General features: G+C 35.0%; 1 protein-coding gene across 1 annotated transcript in view; it reads left to right on the top strand.

Annotated features, from left to right (window-relative positions):
- The first annotated feature begins 1,089 nt into the window (after positions 1–1,089).
- Positions 1,090–18,405, top strand: part of LOC127871484 (aldo-keto reductase family 1 member A1-like) — a 38,473-nt gene continuing 21,157 nt past the window's right edge. The window contains exon 1 of the mRNA XM_052414452.1: positions 1,090–1,169. The gene's annotated coding sequence lies outside the window, so the exon portion shown is untranslated. The remainder of the gene's footprint in view (positions 1,170–18,405) is intronic.

Raw genomic sequence — 18,405 nt, 5'->3', positions numbered from 1 at the left:
GATAGACAACCATAAGAATACATGGTTAATATATGTGTTGTTTGCGTTTATTTGTTAATATAAAAACACGTGTATTTTTTATAAGATATTTAAGTGATGTAAGAAATTTTAATTCACGTTGTAACCACGCGGCATCCATTAATTTTAATAAAAATGTCCAATTGTAGTAAAATGGATTTTAAAATGTCTACATAAAATAAAGCTTTATGATATTTATTAACCTGACCGAAAAAAATTGTCAGCCGCCGAACTGTTCCGTTCGTGCCGGAACCCGGGATTGAACCGGGGGCCTTTAGATGATTGTTGCGTAAACAACTTCAGTCTAACGCTCTCCCAACTGGTTTATTCCAGCTGACATCATTTATGTACTGCTATTTGGTGAAGTTGTGTATAGCGATCGTTATAATATGTCTATTTATAAACTAATACATTGTACGTTTTCGTACCACTACTTCTTCCAATAAATTTGCTTGCGCGATAAGTCGTCAAATATCGTACTACATTGATTCTCCACCTAAATAAGCAAATTAGAAAAACCACAAAATAAATATATTTTGATTATGTTTTGTTTTTATACAAAACCAGAAAGTTTCGCGTATTTGCCCATTCCCTGTGATCTTTCCCCTGTGATCAGTTGTGGATCAGTTATTGATTAAAACAATTAATTTTGCATTATTGGCAATAAATGTTGTAATACATGTAATAGGCAAAAAATAATGCCCTTTTTCGTTCCTGTTACTTCCTATGTTATTATTTAAATAGTGTGACTTTGTTCATTATCTTACATGTAAATGGGCAGCAGACACAGTATGACGTCACATAGGCACGATATGTCAAATTTTTGTCAGCATATGTAAAGCCCTTGTAATATATCTCCTTATCACACCTTATGATTTACAAAGTCTATGTAACATCGGGACAATAAGTCCAGAATTTTTTTCTATTAAATTTTTCAAAATAAACAATTTCCACTTGTTTAAAAGATTTCACAACTTTGGTCTTACTGTTACATAACTTGTTGAACGACCCATATAAACCAGTTTATGTGTAACCGGCGAAAATAGTTTACGTCACTTACGCTAACATTTATTTATAGTGACATGTAAATAGATGTGTTTTACATATTTGAAGCCATGAAATAACTTAACATAAACACTAAATTTGTGTTGGTAAGTGGTCTATTTTCCTCTCAGTTAGTTTTTCAAATTGTGTGTATTCGTTATTGTAAAAATAATAGTTTGTTTCTTACATCGGCGAAAACTGGTGACACCAGGATATAATATATAATTGATCGTGCGTTAAGTGCGATTCGAACTCATGCCCACAAAAACCGCCCACTTATATAATCACAATTTAAAGTCTCTATAACGCTCAAAATCAACGAAAATTTCGTAAAGCATTTCGTAAAATAAAGTTAACACCTTAACAATCAGTGCTCCTTATAGCAATAGTATCAATTTCAACGCTAGGTGTGGTATGATTACATAGATTTTTGTAGATACAAAATGATCGTTATTATTTATTTGTGACACAATTCCATTTTAATTTCCCGCTATTATATCTATTCATACGACACACGAACACCATGATAGTGTTCATATGTCGTATGAATAGATATCGTTGCGGGAAATTAAAAAGGAATTTAATATGCAAAACAATAATAAAAGCGAGCATTTTGTATCTACAAACATCTATTATATCAGACCATATCTGGCGTTAAAATCTCGGCAATTGCAATAAGGAACACTTATTTTAATTGGTTAAGTTTATTTTACGAAAAAATGAACGAAATTTTTGTTGATTTTGAGTAGTCATGTTACTTTAATCGTTTATTCAGCGTTTAAAAACACAAGATAAAATTAATTACTCTTTGTTTGAAAAATATGTTTTTGTTTATAATATCATGTCATGTCCCTCACAATACTTTGGGGGAAGGGGTCCGCAGCCCTTAGGAGGAGGAATTTTCGCGGTGTTTCCCTTTTTTGGGGATTTTTTTACTTACCCTCTCATTATTTCATTTGTACATGTTTGCACTATTTTCATTGCATTTTTCATAATTTAGTATGTTTGAAAAGATTAAATTGAAATAGAATTGAGATATAATTATCATGGGACCCATCTTTCAATAAAAAAAAAAAAAAAAAAAAATTGGGGGGGGGGGGAATGTTTTCCCCCAAAAGGGGAAAAAAGTATACTTTTCAGGTGGGGGACTGCCGCCGAAATTCGGCGGCAGATTTGATTGATTGAGGGCCCTGCATGTTAATAGATAGAGTATTGCACTTGTGTAGTGCATATAGTGCTCTGGTGTCTCGTACAGTAGTTGATATGAGTCGCATATATATTGATTCGATGTTCAAGGTGTGTATTTGACAGGATAAGTTATTGACAAGTAGACAGAATGGGTGATAAAGTAGTTGATTCGTTCATGAGCGAAGTACGTAGTATTCTGAAGGAGAAGTTTTTCGACTAGTGAAATGATTTTCTGTTAGCAGCGGCATTAGCAGCTTAAAATTTGAGGTAAGATTTAATGTTTCTTTTAATTGTTTTAAAATATTTTGCTAATGGTTGCGAACGATGGCATAGTGAGGTAAAACAGTTGACACGTCCTTAACTGGTCCGTTTAATCGGCTTGGTGTTATTCGGAATTCGTCGGTTTGCTGTTTTATAAAACAATAATAAACCACTCGTGCATGACATTATCTGGTATGATAATGTAAAATTTTATTTTGTGTACATGTATTTTGTTCTTTTTCTAATGTATGCTGGCTTGATGTGAAACGTCCTATCGACTTTGTGGCTCCTACTTATTGTTTATAATAATAATTAAATACTAATCCAGCAGCTGGAGTTTCACTTCTTTATATTGTATTGTTAGTTGACTGTTTTTGTTGGGCAACTAAGCAAGTAGATTTGATTAATTGTTTTAACCTTACTAGTAGGTACATTGATGACATACTTAATTTAGATAATCCATTATTTGAACAATATATTCACAAAATCTACCCAAAAGAACTAGTCTTAAATAGATCGTGTATATCCACTACAGACGCTGCGTATTTAGACTTACATTTAACTATTAATAATAATTTGATCAAAACTAGTTTATACGACAAACGGGACGATTTTAACTTTGAAATTGTGAATTTTCCGTTTCTAGATGGCAACATCCCTAAAGGACCTTCCTATGGTATTTACATTTCGCAGTTGGTACGTTATGCCAGAGCATGTTCGCGTATTAAAGATTTTAATGATCGTAATCTAATATTAACTAAAAAATTGCTAAAACAAGGCTTTTTGTATCATAACTTAAGAAATAAATTTGCTAGATTTTACTCTAAGTATGGTGATTTAATTTCAAAATATAATGTTTCTTTAAAATGGCATTTAAATAATGGAATCTCCCATCCATCATTTTACGGAGATGTTTTGAAGCGTGTCCGCAAATTAAAATATGTTAAACCAAATGTTCATATTAAACTTTTCAATTTAATTAACTTGTTTTTATCAAAAGGATACGATGCTTATGTACTTAAAAACACGTGTTTGATGGTTTTCGATTCACTATATCTTTCTTCCCTTAAAATTTGGAATCATTAGTGATATTATAGGCATTTTTCACTGTTGAATAAAATTGTGTCATTGTGTCGTATGAACAAATCTGCATGAATACTACATTATAGGCATTTGTCACTGTTGAATAAAATTGTGTCATTGTGTCGTATGAACAAATCTGCATGTAAACTACATTTGGACTCAAATCGTACATCAAATCATTTCTGTCTTCAGTTGTCAAAACACCTATATACTGTTTGATTCCAATAATGTCGCTTTAATGGAATTACCATTTGTATTCATTTGCTTCTTAATATTAAATCACGTAAACTTGTTTTATTAGTAGCACAGCCCGATTAATATTTTTATTTAGTACTGCCCTTGGAATTTGTTCACGTCATTATGTCATTATGGATTTTTGTGACGTCATACGACCGACTTTCCCAGTTGTAATCTACATGCATAGGTCATTGGGTTTATAACGTTCCATTTTATTTATATTTTGTCTCTGATAGGCGTTTCTTGTTTGATTTAATTATTTTTAATTTGTTTAGCAGTCACATAAACAACCAAGCTATGTAATATGGAATTTTTACACCCATTATTGCTGCTTCTTCCTGTATTTGCGCGATGATTATCTGAGATATTAACTCTATGATTCTACATTCTCAAATCTTTTCTATAAAGAAGGAATGTAGTTGACAATTGTTAATAGTTTTATTTGATCGTTCGTCAAAAAGTTGTAATTCTGTTACTCTTGTATCTTCAATGCAATTGAGTAATTAAATAGTAATTAAATTGAATGCGTTTTAATTCCCTTTTATTATTGTTTAATTTGAGTTACAATGCTATGACGTTAAATTTTATTTACACTTGAATGTATTATGAATATTGCTGGGCCAAGTGTGAGGTTGAGCGCTCTATAACCAGGTTTAAACCCCCAATGCTTTGCATTGACCGTTCCAAGGCGGTGACCCCAGCTTTATTCATATTTTGTGTTTATGTTTGTTTGTATTGTGCTGTATTGTGCTGTTTTGTACTGTTTGGGCAATCGTTCACTTGCCTTAAATAAAGGACCAACTAATTGTTTTTAATGAAAATTCAATACTGCTCCAGCAGCTGGAGTTTCACTTCTTTATATTGTGAGTTAAGTTGACTTTTTGTTGAAAGCAGGTTAGCTTATGTGTTCAGTTACCGTTTGTTGAAGGCCTGTTGGCTAGATGTGGTCAGTTGGCCGGAATTCGTTGAAACGCATTTGTTGACATTGCATTAAAGGCTCTATAAAGGTCACAAATCCTAATATTATGCATATCAACTGGTCTAAGTTTTACCGGATTTCAGTTACTCTTGCATAAAAACTGCTTATAACACAGCTTAGGTACAACGTTGTCAAGAATTATGGAAGATAAACCCGTTTAATAATTGGAAGAAATGTTTACATTTTTGCAACTAACGTTATGTGTAGCCTCAGAGCGTCGACATATGCTAAAAATAGTTGAAAAAAAAATCAATTTTAATTCTATTTTAACAACTTTTTACCAGCAGAAAGTAACTTATAAGATCACTACAAACGATTTAACCATTTAGAAGAGACGTACTTTGTGAGTGATACCGGAAAACGTTAAAAGTCATCGTTATATTTTTGGTGCCCTGAGTCACTTTCACTTTCTCTTTCGCGAGTAAACAGCGATGTAAATAAACTGATTGTTTGTAAACACAATTGACTTGGAGGACACTTTATTTTGAGCTCAAAACAGTTGATATTGCTCATTTTTTTATTATTATGTCCAATAGCATATATATATATTGTTTTTTGATAACCTTTATAAATAAAATATGAAAAAAATATTTAAAAATCTAAAAATAATTACGTATCTTCACCTTTATTGAGCCTTTAAAAATATTTCAAAATTTTCTTTCAATTTGCCGTTTATTACAAATTTGATTATAAGCATATAAGCTTCTGTTACGTATCAGCAGGTCATTCAAACATGTCATCGATTATTAATTTTATCATATTTTTGACACAATTTTATATTTTTAGAAATAAGTACCGAAACAGTATACCCAATATGAATCATGTAAATGCATATCATCAGATTAGGCTAAACATTTGAGAGATAATTGATTTCAATTATGATCAAATAGAAAGTTATTGAACCATTTTGAATAGTTCTTAAAATAATTCATTAAAAATTGTAGTCTGCTGAATGTTAATGTTTCGATCTTTTTATCGAATCATTTATAAATATTATTTCTCTACGGTATCGTGTAAGACTTTCGACATATATGCTTGTAGCATGGTTTTATTTGTATTTTTTATTTCTATAACTCCATGCGTGTAATTAAATTGTTAATTGATCAATAAATATATAAATTAAAAAAAGTTTCTCTTCCAGTAACTGAACTGTAAGAAAGGTAAAGATTAAAAATTTGGAGAACATTACAGGTATAATATTGAAGGCCAGTGAGCCTGATTTCGATAAGCCAGTTGGCTTGGGTGTTCAGTTGACCTTAAGCAGGGGCCAGTTTGAATGATGTGGATTGGCCACTTTGCTTGTATGGTCATATGTCTTAAATTTCTTATAACGCAAAAACACACATCATTTACAAATGTTTACAAGTTCATGGTTTATTGAATGAACAGTTCAATGGTATGATAAATAGTGGAGACCATTTTAATTAACTTCACAGACCAAAATGAATAATTGTTCATTGTGTTATTCCAACATGGATTGTTACCAAGACTCATGTGGCCTCTAACGCTGTATGAGATAGCAGTTTCTACCGTGAAAGGCTTTGAAAGAACCATCAACAGATACCTCCGTATGTGGCTAGGGGTCCCACCATGTTTAACCAGCATCGGACTGTATGGGAGGACCAACCAGCTCCCAATATCATCAGTTGTTAAGAAGTACAAAGTTGCTAAGGCCAGAATTGTGGTGACACTGAAAGAATCTTCTGATGACCTGATCTGGATGGCAGGCATAGAGACTAGGACCTGAAGGAAGTGGTCGGCAAGCCAGACGGTGTCCCAAGCTGAAAGTAGACTGAGACACAAAGACATCGTCGGAACTACTACGGAGGGCAGACAAGGGCTTGGTATGATAAAACCACAGCGATGGAGTACGGCAGATAAAAGAGACAGGAGTCAGATGGTGCAGACGAAATCAAGGCGAGCGAAGAGGAGAGAAGAATAACCTGATCAGTTGAAATGGGAGGACAATGTGCATGGAACAAATGGACAACAGCAGAGAGGAAGTTGACTGTGGCAGACATCTGGCAGTATGAGCCGTTAAGACTCAATTTCCTGTTAAGGTCAGTTTACGACCAGCTGCCATCCACAACCAACCTTCACAGATGGGGTCTAGTGGAAGACCCAAGATGCAGTCTTTGTAACAAGCCAGACACCATTGAACATGTCAGACTTTGCTAACACAGGGCCGCTTCAGATGAAGAAACGACGCTGCCCTTAGGGAGTTAGCAGATGTACATGAGCCGAGAAGGAAGACAAGAACAGCAAAGAAAACAGCATCTACAAAGATCAACTTTGTCAAGGCAGGGAAACATGCACAAAGCCAGCTGCTAGAAGCACGTCGATCTTAGATGAATCAGACCACTGGGAGATAAAAGTCGACTTAGGAAAAAAGCTGGTCTTCCCCGAGATCGTCCAAACTACATTGAGGCCGGACATAGTGATATGGTCTACCATACACAAGAAGCTGGTGAAAATTGTACTCATCGTCCCATGGGAATCAAGCTTCGACATGGTATATGAGCGAAAGAAAGAAAAATATGTTGATCTTTTGGAAAACATGGTTGTTCCCGATCGAAATTGACAATCACTGTGGAGAATGCTAAGTGCCCTAGGAATCAGAGGAGGAGAGAGAAAGAAAGCTATTGAGAGACTGGGTCAAGAAGCAGAGAAAGCGTATAGTAGGCTATGGTTTAAGAAGGAGGAGAGGAGCTGGCAGCTAACCACTGGCCCGTAGTGCCTGATCAGCACTGCGGTTCCACCGCCCGGAGAGTGTCCTGGGATTAAAAGGATGAAACACTTGTTAATGGGCAGCTCCCAGCTGTTGAGTCAGTGGTTTCGTGCAGCACAGGCTGTATACAGCATAATGTGATTATTTTAGAAGATTAATACAAATTGATTTAATGTATAACGACGTTGTGTTATTTTGAAGTGAGAACTTGATAGTCTAGCGCGAACAATACATGGGTTTTTCATGTTTGAGTTTGTATGAGACTGCAAAAAGTCTCTGACAATCACAAGAATTGTTAAATAAAATGTTCATCTGTTTGTAGCCAACGACAATCAACTGTGCATATACATTCACGTTGAATTTTGAAAATGACGTGTTGTAAGTTGATGCATTATTAAGTATTATAATACAAATGATTAGAAATGTGCATTTTTATTGAATTATTGTTTGTTTATTTTATGTGTCTGTTAGTGGTAAGTGAACCTTTTTGGTTGAGCAGTAGTTTTTCTAATGTGGAAAGTTGGTCTGCGTATTTGATCAGTTGGCCGTTGTTTTGACGTCCAGTTAGCAAGATGTGTTAAAGCAAGTTAATTTGTTTGTTCATTTGACCGTTTTTTGAAAGCCAGTTTGCTAAATGAGTGAAAATTATATAGCTTTTGTTGGCAATTAACAAAACATTTCTAAAACGCATGCCAACAGTGAATTTACAATGTTTGAAGATTAATTTTACAGAAGCTAGACATTTTGAATGTATATTGGAGAACTTTCAACGTATAATTTTCATTATTGTGGGCTTATATTATTTCTCTTTTGACAATAGTGCATTCTAACCTTGTCTTAATTTCTTGTTTTCAATGTAAGAATTAGTAAGACTAGATAATTAAATATTTGTATTTAATAAAATACCCAAGTTTTTTAATGTAAGTGATCGGAATAGTAAAGACGAATCTGGTTGATTATTAAGATATTAGAATTGGTTGAATATTAAGATATAAGAATGCAAGCCCTCATGTCATATGTCAGATTTTGAAGGGAGAGTCTGGCTTTAAGATTCACGACTAGGCCAAAGGAAACGATCAAAATCGAGAATCCATATATAAGACGACAGTTGAGATTCGAGAACCTAGTGTCGTCGGTCTCAATAAAAATTACGCATCTCCACCTTGTAACATTCCTTTATACGTTCTTTTAGATAGAGACCGACGATATGTTTTTAGCATACGGTATTCTTTATCAAATAACATTCGATGCTCGTTATGTCCAACTCGCTTATCTACAAACACTGCTTATGTCAATCTCTTTTGTTTCATTTGAGTGGTCAGTCGACCGTGTTCTGAATATAAAGAAGTGAAACTCAGCTGCTGGAGCAGTTTTGCATTCTCATTATATACAATTAGTTAGTCCTTTATTTAAGGAGAGTGACCAATTGCCTAAACAGTACAAAACAGTACAATACAAAACAACATAAACACATATAAGAATAAAGCTGGGGTCACCGCCTTGGAACAGTCAATGCAAAGCATTGGGGATTTAAACCGGTTTTAGAGCGATCAACCTCACACTTGGCCCAGCAATTTTCATGATACATATAGGTATAAATAAATTTGAACCTCATAGCATTGTAACTCAAATTAAACAATAATAAAAGGGAATTAAAACACATCCAATATTTTATCAATTTAATTACTCAATGGTAGGAAAGAGACCAGAGCAACAGGGTTACAACTTTTTAAGGAAAGATTAAATGAAACTACGTGTGTCAACTACATCCCTTCTTTTTAGAAAAAGATTTAAGAATATAGCATCATAAAGTTAATACTTCAGATCATCATCGCGCATATACAGGAAGAAGCAGATATAATGGGTGTAAAATATCCGTATAACATAGCTTGGTTGTTTATGTGACTGCTAAAAAATAAAAAATAAAATCAAACAAGAAGCACCCATCAGAGAGAAAATATTAATAAAATCAAACGATTTAAAACCCGATGACCTATGCATGTAGACTAAAACAGTGATAGTGTGTCGTATGAAGAAATATAGAAGCCATGACATCAAAAAATCAATGTAGCCGAGAACAGTGAAAGAGTATCGTATGACGTAACTGAGAAGCGTTGACACGATGGCGTGAAACAAATCAAGGGGCATTACTGTAAAATAATCAAAGTACTGACAGTACTGGTGTGACAATGCTTTTGAGAGGATGGATATAAAAGCATCAAGTTAAGTTTATCTACATCACCACAATCACCACAATTGTGTATGTTGGTACGAAAAAAAAATTGGTTCACAAATTTTGCGAAAAAAAATTGGGTACGAAAACAAATTTGGGTACGAACAAAAATTTGGGAACAAAAAATTTCGGACCGAATTTTTTTTGGGGTAACACAAAAAATTTGGGGATGAAAAAAAAAATTAGTACGAAAAAACATTGGGTACGAAAAAAAATGGGTACGAAAAATTTTAGGTACAGAAACAAATTTTGGGGAACATGAGTAGTACCTGTGGTGAACTTGACCCACAATCGCACATTTTCGGACCTTTCCGTCAACCACAGATAAGTTCCTCGAAGGCAATAGTATGAATACACATATCGGAAGCGGTAATGCGGTCCTACCTACGCGCGTCAAAATGTAAGCGAAATATGTACACAAGTCTGTCAGGAATGTTTGAATTAATGAAGAAAATCGTGTATTGATGTAAGTTTTTTTAAGAAATGGCCAGAAAATATATTAAACAAGAGCTGTGTTTGTGAAACACAATGCCCCCTGCTGCGCAGCTTTGAAGCCATATATTTTACCTTTGACCTTGACGGATGACCTTGACCTTTCACCACTCAAAATGTGCAGCTGGATGAGATATGCATGCATGCCGAATATGGAGTTGCTATCATCAATATTGCACAATTTGACCTTTGACCTTGAAGGATGACCTTCACCTTTCACCACTCAAAATGTTCAGCTCCATTAGATACACATGCATGCCAAATATCAAGTTGCTATCTTCAATATTGAAAAAGTTATGGCCAATGTTAATGTTTTCGGACAGCCGGACAGACGCTTTATATTCGACATTTGACCTTGAAGGATGACCTTCACCTTTCACAACTGAAAATGTGCAGCTTTATGAGATGCACATGTATGCCAAATATCAAGTTGCTATGTTCAATATTGAAAAAGTTATGGCAATTAAAGTTTTCTGACGGACGGACAGACTGACACACTGACTGACTGACTGATGGACATTTCAGCAGCTATAGGCCACCCTACCGGGGGCATAAAGAGCAATAGCGATATTTTTCTCAGCCACACAATTGATAATAGTATGATATCACAAAATGAAAGTGAAAGTAGAACTGTCAAAAATGACAACCTGTCAACGTGTTGTTTTTGCTGGCACGAGAGGGCGATTACATTCAATGTGTTCACATTTCTACCATAGGCTTTGTCAATGACCTTTATATTATGGGTAGCTTTGATATTATTTATTGCTATCATGTAACTGCATTATTGTGTATATATTTACAATACACAAAGCATAAATAATTATATAAATATACTGATTGAGCTTATAATAATCTGAGAACTATAGCCAGGTCAATTAAGGACTTAAAATACAATTTTTTGTCCTGATTTCATGAAGAAATGACCATGCATGTCATAGATTTCCAAATCAAGGCCCTGGTCTGACACATTGGTAACATTAACGTTAAACTGTTACCAGGCTTCTGAAATTAGTTTGTATTGAACTATGTAAGGAAATCTAAATCAGGCACTGATTTTTCTTGTTTTAAAACAGTCATAGATGATCAGTTGTTGCCTCTGGGTAATGACCAATTTTTGCTTACTTGTCACACCCTTAAAACTTTCCACACTTCTATAAAAGCAAATCTGGATTTAGGTGATCTTCAATGGTACATTTAAACTTTAGCTCTGTTACAAGAGTGCTGGTAAAGTCAAGTCACATATTTGAATCTAGGCCATGTCAAAATCAAAGTGTCAAGGACAAATGAAAGATGCGTTCATTAATTATTGTCCAGTTGTTTACTACGGCTGTGAGTTTTTATATAATATAACTAATGAACATCATGTGAGAGAAAATTCACATTATTATTGTATATCAGGTTTAGCAGCCTTTTAGATAACAAAGTTGGCTAGTTTTTAAAGTTGCTTCTTGGGATCAAACCCGTATGGCTTCTAGGAAGATTCTGAAATTTTTCGATCCCTCGAGAGCAACCAAACCAAAAATTAAGTCAAATATTGCCGACTCGGTTTTTTTAGTCGGTTCATGAGAGATAATGGAGCTTGATTGGTCATTGTCGGCTCTGGTCCTACTTACATGTACCCCGGGTACTCTTAAGTATACTTAAATGTACCCCGGGTACTCTTAAGTATACTTACATGTACCCCCAGGTACGGTAAATATACGTAATTGCACTCGGTCCATATTAGACTGTACCCGAGTTGTATTCTCTTCAAAAAACACTGCATCAACATGCTTTTTGAGTATGTGTTCTGATAATATAGAGGCCATTCTACAGAAAATTGACATAAATGTGTTTATATTATTAAAACAAAAAAATAGTCGACAACGACTGATTTAGGGTTAAATTTCCCGGGATCATGTTAGTATATTTACCGTGACCGGGATACATGTAAGTATACTTAAGAGTACCCGGGATACATGTACGTAGTACCCGAGCCGACAATGAACAATCGAGCGATAATGGAAGGTGCAACATCTCTCACGCCCCTTAGCATCGCCTTAAGCAGTATTCAATTCTCAACAGTAAAGTGCTGGAGTCATTGAGCCAGAGGGACAAGAAAAAAAAATTGATTAATGTTCAAAATAAATAATTTGATTAATGACAATTCTATTATTTGAGCCATGTCACAGGAAAAGCGCAGTCCAATCAGTATCCAATTAAATTATTTGTTATTGTCAGAAAACCACTTTTAAGCAAACAGCTTTCAAGCGACTGCAGGCTGATCTAGATCCAAACTGGCCACAATCGCCTTAATGTCTCTTTTACTGTGACACAGTTCATTTAACTTTAAAATTATAAAAAGTACTAACATAGAAGAAAGTGTAAAAACAAGTAAAGAGTTTGAAATCAATGTTGAATTTCAGGACAGCTTGGTGATCTGCAAATCCCCGATGAAATGATGATATCGGGTATCATAGCCATTCAATAAGTCGCAAAATGCTCGAATACAATTTATAAAGCAAAATGTGACTTAAAGGGGCCTTTTCACAGATTTTGGCATATTTTGAAGTTTGTCATTAATTGCTTTATATTGATAAATGTAAACATTGGATCTTAAAAGCTCCAGTAAAAAATCAAGAATAAAATTAAAAAATGGAAAAAAAAGAAGCTGGTACCAGGGCTCGAACCAGTGACCCCCGGAGTCCTGGCATTAGTCTGAAGTAAAAACGCATTAGCCCTCTCGGCTATTCCGCTGGATATACACAGTTTAAGTATTTAATACCTTATATAAGTAATCTTCGTAGTTTCGTAAATTTAAACGACAACAACAGAACTCTCCAAATTATTCAATCGTTTCGCGTTGCAACGCTTTATAATTTTTAGGTTTTCAAATCGTCAAAAGATACATATAATGGCTATATTGGACTATGGTAAATGTTCACAGTGTTTTTTTCACAAATAGGGGAATGGTGGCGGGGCCGTCCAAAGGGGAAAAAACGCGTCCTTTTTTAAGAAAAGGGGAAAATTAAAAATGCACTCTTTTATATGTTCTGAAATTTATTATATGAATACACATGTATGTATGAATGTAATATTCACAGCTGAATTTCTCGGTCCTTTTTCTAAAATATATACCAATGAATTTTTCAACATAAGTTTCAGACAGTTAAGCCTTCATGCACAGTCTCAGTTTTCCTAGCCATTTTGAGTCTAATTGGGACTTTCTAATCGATAAAATGGCAAATGTGAGCATTTTTTTATCAATTAAATGGACCAAATTGGAACGTTTTTATCATCAAATATTGACACAATATATATAGATACATCAGGCGTTTTCCTGGCCATTTTGGGAAAAGCATGAACTTCATATGAAAAGTACACTGTTTCGGGAAATACTAAATTAATGTAACTCTTTATAATAATTCAAAATCATATAATATTATTAAGTTGTAATATACTGTGTTAGTTGTTATGAAATGAATATTTATCGTAAGAGAGTTCTTTCTAAAAAAATAAATAAATATTTTTTTTATTCTGTAGGGGATTTTTTTCTACTAAATCGGGGAAAAATATATACTCATTTTGAGGGGAATAGACCAGTTCACGCGTGACGTCACGCGCACCTGCGTGCTTACATCCGGACTATGTTGGAAGGCAAAAGAAAGATACAATCAATGGGGAGAAATAGAGCGTGATCGGTTACATTTACACGATTATATTTATATTTTATTTTTCAACATGCCAACAAGTTGTTCTACGTTACTGAAACAAATAAGATTTAACACAATGAATAAATAGATCAATTCCAAATAAAAAACATTTGCAAATTAACCATAATGGTATTTTTCTGGGCAGGGACCTGTACCCTGGTCCGGGAAAACTAACATGTTGACACATTAAATAAACATTTAATTAGATTAAATGCAATTGTTTTTATTTGATTGTTTGCATCAATCTTAAAATCGTTTAAGCCTTTGTATTCCGGTGTTTAATTGCCCTTTGTTCTGCATAATCCGATTATCTCGTTTTGATCAGATATTATCCAGACCCAACTAACAATATGGTGTCATAAACCACACTAGGTGGCAGATGGCAGTCTGGTCATTAAACGCAATTGATGATACCACCATGTCTTCATTCTGGTAGTATTAAGTAACTAGGCATTTGGTTGAATAAATTTACACCCGACATACTTGACAGTTGCTTAAATTAGATATGTTACATATTGTACAAATTTGAAGTCTATAGATTATCGGATATTATACACGGTAAAGATACAAGCCCGTATTATTTATAAAAAATCAAGTATTTATAAATTATAAAATTCAGGTAAAAAATATTTAACGTATTTAGCGGGCATCAGATAATTATAAATACGTCATTCCGTATGAAGATGCAATGTTACGGCAATGCACGAAATACATCATAAAAACAAGAAATTAAGTTTGACATCAATGGGGGTATAAATAATGAAACAATATGTATATATTATGTTATATATGTATATATATTATGTTGTGTGTGTGTGTGTGTGTTTGTGTGTGTGTGTGTGTTAAATGTTAGATAGTTGTCACTCATACTCGATCACTAGTAACGAGTTTACAATATACATGAATACACAGCTCAATTTGCATCATGTGAGGTTGTGTTTGTCAGTTGTATGTTAATATTCCTCAAGTCATTCTCTGAACAACACCCATCCAAATTAAAATTACATGTAAATACCGTCATGAACTTCGCTTTTAATAGGGCTTTGTAGTACGTTTATTTTCAATGAAACACTGACACATTCTATCACTAATTTTTTATGACTCTAGTTTACGCATGCAATTGATAATTATAATTTTATAATCAGATGTATCATTATTTTTATTGAAGCTTTTCTGCAAATAACAATACGGCTAATGCATAGAGCTCTTTGTTGTGTCGAATTGTCTGTCGTTCAGTCTGCAGACAATCTTAATTACTTTGATGCTAATGACGCGTTCTTTTAAAATGCAAATAAATGTGTTAATGCATTCTTGGCACTAAATATTATATTTTTTAAATATTATTTAGGTGTTATTTTTTTTAGTTTCTTTTCGATTTATTGACTAAACAAGTCTCGTTATCCATATGCTTGGCGTTAGGTGTAAGCAATGCTTTTGTACCAGTGCATTGCGCATGCGCGAAAATCAGTAATCAAAACAATAACAATGAACTGGTCTATTGGGCCGAATATCGGCCCCGAAATTGCCATAAAAAAACACTGGTTCAGTAATACTGTTTCCTCACAAATATCATAACTAAAGCGAAAATTTGCGAATCTGAAACAACTTTTATCAATTTTGTCAATTTACCAAACCGTGAAAAGATCCCTTCATTAAATTGATAACTAAAAATACCGGTATGTACGGTGGCACTAAGGTGACATCACCGCTCCAAACAAAAGCCGGGAAAACACACGTTATGTTTTCCCGTCGCAAAAAAAAAATTAACTCGGGGAAACACAAAATAAGTCTGTTTTCAGGAGTTTTTTTTTTTGGCGACGGGAAAACAAAAGTTCTGTTTTCACGTCTATTTTTTAGCGGAAAACACAAGTTCTGTTTTTCCGTCTCTTTTTTTTTGAGACTTGAAAACACAATCGCTATATTGTGCGCACAAGAGAATCGGCCAATCACAGACGCGGATTATATGGAGGAAACATTTGAAAACGTCCTAAAGGCAAGTTCTGATATAACAAAACATACTACTACTACTACTACTACTACTACTACTACTACTACTACTACTACTACTACTACTACTACTACTACAACTACTAGTACTACTATACTACTACTACTACTACTACGTTTTTAAGTTTTCCCGACTTTTTTTTTGGAGCGGTGATGTCACCTTAGTGCCACCGTAAGTATGCCAGTTTTGCCGTGTCAAGCTGTTACGATCCAATAAGTCCTTCATTCACATCGAGTATATATCCTTCGAATTCCATCTATTGTTGTCATAAGCGGAGATTTAGTGAATAAATAAGTTGGCTTGGGTGTTCAGTTGACCTTAAGCAGTGGCCAGTTTGAATGATGTGGATTGGCCACTTTGCTTGTATGGTCATATGTCTTAAATTTCTTATAACGCAAAAACACACATCATTTACAAATGTTTACAAGTTCATGGTTTATTGAATGAACAGTTCAATGGTATGATAAATAGTGGATACCATTTTAATTAACTTCACAGACCAAAATGAATAATTGTTCATTGTGTTATTCCAACATGGATTGTTACCAAGACTCATGTGGCCTCTAACGCTGTATGAGATAGCAGTTTCTACTGTGAAAGGCTTTGGAAGAACCATCAACAGATACCTCCGTATGTGGCTAGGGGTCCCACCATGTTTAACCAGCATCGGACTGTATGGGAGGACCAACCAGCTCCCAATATCATCAGTTGTTAAGAAGTACAAAGTTGCTAAGGCAAGAATGGTGGTGACACTGAAAGAATCTTCTGATGACCTGATCTGGATGGCAGGCATAGAGACTAGGACCTGAAGGAAGTGGTCGGCAAGCCAGACGGTGTCCCAAGCTGAAAGTAGACTGAGACACAAAGACATCGTCGGAACTACTACGGAGGGCAGACAAGGGCTTGGTATGATAAAACCACAGCGATGGAGTACGGCAGATAAAAGAAACAGGAGTCAGATGGTGCAGACGAAATCAATGCGAGCGAAGAGGAGAGAAGAATTACCCGATCAGTTGAAATGGGAGGACAATGTGCATGGAACAAATGGACAACAGCAGAGAGGAAGTTGACTGTGGCAGACATCTGGCAGTATGAGCCGTTAAGACTCAATTTCCTGTTAAGGTCAGTTTACGACCAGCTGCCATCCACAACCAACCTTCACAGATGGGGTCTAGTGGAAGACCCAAGATGCAGTCTTTGTAACAAGCCAGACACCATTGAACATGTCAGACTTTGCTAACACAGGGCCGCTTCAGATGAAGAAACGACGCTGCCCTTAGGGAGTTAGCAGATGTACATGAGCCGAGAAGCAAAGAAAACAGCATCTACAAAGATCAACTTTATCAAAGCAGGGAAACATGCACAAAGCCAGCTGCTAGAAGCACGTCGATCTTAGATGAATCAGACCACTGGGAGATAAAAGTCGACTTAGGAAAAAAACTGGTCTTCCCCGAGATCGTCCAAACTACATTGAGGCCGGACATAGTGATATGGTCTACCATACACAAGAAGCTGGTAAAAATTGTACTCATCGTCCCATGGGAATCAAGCTTCGACATGGTATATGAGCGAAAGAAAGAAAAATATGCTGATCTTTTGGAAAACATGGTTGTTCCCGATCGAAATTGACAATCACTGTGGAGAATGCTAAGTGCCCTAGGAATCAGAGGAGGAGAGAGAAAGAAAGCTATTGAGAGACTGGGTCAAGAAGCAGAGAAAGCGTATAGTAGGCTATGGTTTAAGAAGGAGGAGAGGAGCTGGCAGCTAACCACTGGCCCGTAGTGCCTGATCAGCACTGCGGTTCCACCGCCCGGAGAGTGTCCTGTGATTAAAAGGATGAAACACTTGTTAATGGGCAGCTCCCAGCTGTTGAGTCAGTGGTTTCGTGCAGCACAGGCTGTATACAGCATAATGTGATTATTTTAGAAGATTAAAAAAATTGATTTAATGTATAACGACGTTGTGTTATTTTGAAGTGAGAACTTGATAGTCTAGCGCGAACAATACATGGGTTTTTCATGTTTGAGTTTGTATGAGACTGCAAAAAGTCTCTGACAATCACAAGAATTGTTAAATAAAATGTTCATCTGTTTGTAGCCAACGACAATCAACTGTGCATATACATTCACGTTGAATTTTGAAAATGGCGTGTTGTAAGTTCATGCATTATTAAGTATTATAATACAAATGATTAGAAATGTGTAATTTTATTGAATTATTGTTTGTTTATTTTATGTGTCTGTTAGTGGTAAGTGAACCTTTTTGGTTGAGCAGTAGTTTTTCTAATGTGGAAAGTTGGTCTGCGTATTTGATCAGTTGGCCGTTGTTTTGACGTCCAGTTAGCAAGATGTGTTAAAGCAAGTTAATTTGTTTGTTCATTTGACCGTTTTTTGAAAGCCAGTTTGCTAAATGAGTGAAAATTATATAGCTTTTGTTGGCAAT

This window comes from Dreissena polymorpha, chromosome 3 (assembly GCF_020536995.1).
Source record: "Dreissena polymorpha isolate Duluth1 chromosome 3, UMN_Dpol_1.0, whole genome shotgun sequence".
In the NCBI taxonomy this organism is placed as follows: Eukaryota; Metazoa; Mollusca; class Bivalvia; order Myida; family Dreissenidae; genus Dreissena; species Dreissena polymorpha.
This window is presented reverse-complemented; position numbering and strand designations above follow the sequence as displayed.